Source organism: Heteronotia binoei, chromosome 7 (assembly GCF_032191835.1).
Source record: "Heteronotia binoei isolate CCM8104 ecotype False Entrance Well chromosome 7, APGP_CSIRO_Hbin_v1, whole genome shotgun sequence".
Lineage (NCBI taxonomy): Eukaryota > Metazoa > Chordata > Lepidosauria > Squamata > Gekkonidae > Heteronotia > Heteronotia binoei.
In genome coordinates, this window is record NC_083229.1 from 96,717,939 (window position 1) to 96,722,934 (window position 4,996).

Consider the following 4,996-nt stretch of genomic DNA (forward strand, 5'->3'; position numbering starts at 1 on the left):
ATGATCATCTTGTCCTCTGTAGGGGTCTTCCGTACGAGGTTGCATAGATCAGCATAGAACTTGTTCTTTTCTGCAGGATCTGCTTGAAGGGTTGGGGCATACACACTGAAGAGTGTTGCATGCTGCTTGTTTTGAAGTGGGAGGCGCATGGACATGATGCGATCTGAGTGACCTGTTGGCAGGTTTTTGAGTTTGGAGGCCATGGAGTTCCTGACCATGAAGCCAACGCCAGAAAGGCGGCTCTCAGCCTTTGACTTACCCGACCAGTAGAGGGTATAGCCAGCACCATGTTCTTGAAGACTACCTTCCTCAGGGAAACGGACCTCACTGAGAGCTGCTATGTCAATATTCAACCTGAGAAGTTCATGGGCAACTAGAGCAGAGCGTCGTTCAGGGCGACCACTGTCTACTGTGTCAAGCATGGTTCTGATTTTCCAACATGCAATCTTAAGTCTTTGCACACTTTGTGAGGCAGGTGCATGCCTTTTCTTTGTTGTTATTTTTTGACCGCAAGTAAGGATGCCCGTTGACCGCGGCTAGCCAACTGGGGTGGGGGAGATGAGCTTTGTATAGGCCACCTTTTCTAGGCCCTCTCTGTGTGGAGCAAGCAGTGCTGTCCCTAGATAAGGCTGCTTGGTCATTCAGGGTGCTGCCGAAAGATGCTTTCGTCTCCGGGTCAGCATCAGGCGACCAATACCCTGAACCGACTACATGCAGGATCGGGACTGCGGCTTCCAGTGGCATCTTCCACCTGCCGTTTCGTCCCTTGCCCATCGCTGCAGGACTTGGTGTGTTGTGGGTTGTGGATGTGGATATGCCCTTCAGGCCTGCGCAGAGGAATTTTTAGGTGAAGCACAGTGTGCGCAGTACCGGCTCCACCCTTTCACCTTGGGGTTATCTGCCATGGCCCAGTAAGCCGGGACGCCGGCAGCGAGTCCTCCAGGTGGTAGGTGTTACATTAACGAGCTCTATCTGCCCGGGTTTGATGTTAGAGTTTTCCTTCTCTTGGCTGGCGAGGTTGGTGAGCCCAGCCTGCCCATCCGTTTATACCGCCGGACATTCGGTCGCACCATGATGTGGCAAACTCTGTGAGAAACGGGGGGGGGGGGGACCAGCGGGAAGGTGTTGCCACGGATGCAGTAATGCAGGAGAGGCCATTGCAGTGTCCATCTGCCAGGCATAGCCGGACAGTGACCACGCGGCATTCACTACACCGGGAAGGAGAGGCTATGTATTGCGCATACACTTTCCCTGGGGGGGCAGGATACCCAAGAGGGAGCCCACCCCTCCCCCCCTGGAATATAAATGGACTAAATTCACCACAAAAATGAAAAGCAACATTTCATTGGATTAAAAAGCAAAAATGTAATATAATTTGTTTACAGGAAGGCAAAAAAGTAATATAATTTGTTTACAGGAAGTTCATATACAACAAAAGGATTATAAATTTTTGTGGAATAAACAATTGGGTTTGTAATTTTTCTCATTGGCGGATCAATGTGGTCTTTTATATTAAATCAATGTGGTCTTTTATATTAAAGAACAATTAGAACCAAAATTGATATTTAAAGATAAAGATTGAAGAGATATAGCAGTGGAAGTGATGATAGATGCAACGAAAATGTTGTTATTAGGATTATATGCGCCCAATGGAGCAAAAGATACTTTTTAAAAAGACATTAATCGACAGTTGGATGAAATGTCATATGACCAGATCCTGATGATGGGTGATTTTAATGGAACAATACAAAATAATATAGATAGATCGGGCCAAAAGAGGAATGATAAAGAAGGAAGACTGCCAAAATCATTTTTTGAGTTGGTTAAACAAGAAAGCTTGGAAGATATTTGGAAAAAAAATAATCCTGAAGTAAGAGACTATACTTTCTTTTCAGCAAGACATAATTCTTTTTCAGAATAGATATGTTATGGGGCTCTAAAAGCTTGGGCCTCATAACTAGAAAAGTGGAGATTCTACCAAAGGTTTGTGCAGATCATAACCCAAATATGTTGGATTACAAAATTGCAAAACAAGAAGATGGAGAATAAATGAGGACTTGCTACAAGATAAAGATATTGTGACTTTTCTAGAAAAGGAAACTACAGCATTCTTTCAAATAAATGACACCGATGATATAGAATTCCAGATGGTTTGGGATACTTACAAAGCAATAATGAGAGGACTATTAATCACATTGAATAATAAAGATAAGAGGGCCAAAGAAAAGCAGATGTTAGATATACAAAATGAAATAAAATAAATTATATGTGCAGTTATGGAAACAAGAAAAAATACCAGAGAAATGGGACTGGATTGTGAAAGTTTTATCATGGAGTGAGATGGATAAACTAACAAGAATTTTAAGAGACTATGATTTGGAAGTGTTTAAGAGGGAATGGAAGAAATTTAGAGGATATATAGAAAAAGAGTGGAATTTGAAAGGACATTGGGCAATTTTTTAACAATGAATTTAAGAAAAAGGGAAAATTGAACTTTGATGGGTTAAGGGTACCTTTATAAGTGAACTTAAGTATATAACATCGGCGGAAGTCTAGTAAAGGAGGGAGGGGGGATTAGAAAAATATCATATGGGTTAGGGACTGTAATGATATAATTTGACATTGTTACCATATGCTATTAATAAATTGTTTTAAACGCAAAGAAAGAAGACAAGTCAAGTGAGATCAACAAGGAAACATTCACCTTATTTTTATTAGAATTGTCCATTAGAAATACTTAATGTAGTCACCATCTCTACACCAGGCCTAAATCCAGATACAGGCCATACCCATATAAGTTATTTGCTCCAGATTAAATACTGTTGGAAAGCATTTTTTCCTGCTTCCTAGGCTTCCCAACCCTCCCGCCCTGGTGGGGGACCCCAGGATTTCCACCCTCTTCCCCCGCTCCTCAAAAAAATGGAATCGGGGGGAGGGGGAAAACGGCGCCGGGGAGCATGGCGAGCTGCCCAATCCTGGAGCGGGCGAGGTCGCTGCGCCGCTGCCACCCCCTCCCCGCCCACCGCAGCTGCTCCTCCAAGATGGGCCCAGGCTGAGCTCATCTCTGAGGAGCAGCCAAGAGGCGGCAGCAGCGCAGGGGAGGGCGAGGCAGGCCAGGAGCATGGCGAGCCATGAATCCAGGCCCTTCTACGACCCGGACTCGCGGCTCGCCATGCCCCCGGCCTGCCTCCACCACCACCCCTCCGATTTTACCCCAGAGGCGGAGCGGGCGAGGCCACCGCGCCGCTGCCGCCCCCCCCCCCGCCCCACCGCAGCTGCTCCTCCGAGATGGGCTCAGCCTGAGCCCATCTCGGAGGAGCAGCCATGGCGAGCGGAGAAGAGGCTGCAGCCGCTCAGTGGCATCGCCCGCTCCGAGACGGCCTTTTCCTCCCCTCCCCCCTAGCTCCACCCCAGTGTCTCCTGGCTCCACCCCCAAAGTCCCCAGATATTTCTGGGATTGGACTTGGCAACCCTACTGCTTCCCCACAGCATTTGTGCAACCTCCTCACCAACTTGGGCTTCCATAGCTCTTCCTTAATCTTTCCCAAACCCACTTTGTTCTGAAGTTTTGTGAAAGATTGTAGCAAGGCCTTGATACATGTCATGTGCATGGAAAAGCCCAGATCTTCCTGGTCCTACCCACATGACAGCCATTTTTCCCACAGCAGTCTTTTCTACCACCAGGATTTTTTTTGTAGCAGGAATCCTTTGCATATTAGTTTACATCTCTTTGATGTAGTCAGTCCTCCAAGAGCTTACTGGGTTCTTCTTACAGGGCCTCCTGTAAGCTCTTAGAATATTGGCTACATCAGGGGCATGTGGCCTAATATGCAAAGGAGTTCCTGCTGCAAAAAAGTCCTGTCTACCACCATTGACGCTAGGTAGCCTTTTTAAAAATTGGCAACTGAATATTGTTATATATTCATGTAATGTAATAACAATATGTCTACCAGGGTGCCTAGATTCCCAGTTTTCATTGGTTTAAAAAATAAGTCTCCAGCACATTTTGTTGCAGTAATATAAGGGAAAAGACATATCTCTGCAATTAAAAGGACTAGAGACTTTCTTTTTTAAAAAAACAAATAAAAGCTGGCGACTAGGACCACCTGTAACACATACTGATCTTGCATTATAGCAATATATAACAATATTGAATTACAATATATAACAATATTGAATAATCGCTTCTCGGCCTTTTGGCTAAGATCAAGTGTAGTAGAATTACCATTTTTAAAAAAATACTGGAAAAGCTCTGGTTCTATGGCATGGGTGGGGGGTACACACTAGGGCGCCAGGGCAGGGAAACCCTGACATGTGGCAGCCCCATTGCCTCTGTGCTGTACTGAAGCTGCAGCAGAAATGGGGAAATGACACATGTCTTTCCCTGTGGGAAAAACATCTTAAAGCCTCCCTGAGCCTGCTTTGGCAGGGAGGGCGGGATATAAATTAAAATTTTATTATTATTATTAAATTAATTCTGATTTTTTCCCCAATTATTTTGCCTAAAAAGGGCAAGCTTATCATAGGCCTTAATTGGTCTTGATTTTTCAGTCAAGAGACAGGTTTTTGCCCCCCCAGTCGGAATGAAGAGGCAGACACAAGTGTTGGGTTTTAAACCGGGCCGCTTTATTAAACAATTAACACCTGTAACTGGCAGGGGGTGAAAACCAGAACCAGACAAGCCCTGGGGTCAACACCTGGACCCCGCCTTGTCCAAAGGGCGAGCCACCCTGCCCCCAGCACAAGCCCGCCGTATTCGGGTTGTAGCTGAGCGGCCAGGCCTCCAACCATCACCATCTGGGCTGGCATCAATCCCCATGGAAAGATCCACCCAGGTGAGGCTCCCTGTGATCTGCATTCCCCGCACTGAGCCGTGTAGCCCATCTACGGTTCCTGCAGACCACCACACCAACGGTGCTAGGCCATAGGTGCTCCCCTGGAAAACCCTGTGGCCAAACCTCCTCCAGCCTGCGACCAAAACAAATACCTAACAAAT

The 4,996-nt window shown here is 46.1% G+C and overlaps 1 pseudogene; it reads left to right on the forward strand.

Annotated features, from left to right (window-relative positions):
• The first annotated feature begins 4,180 nt into the window (after positions 1–4,180).
• LOC132575586 (U2 spliceosomal RNA) lies at positions 4,181–4,254 on the forward strand (annotated as a pseudogene).
• Positions 4,255–4,996: the final 742 nt, after the last annotated feature.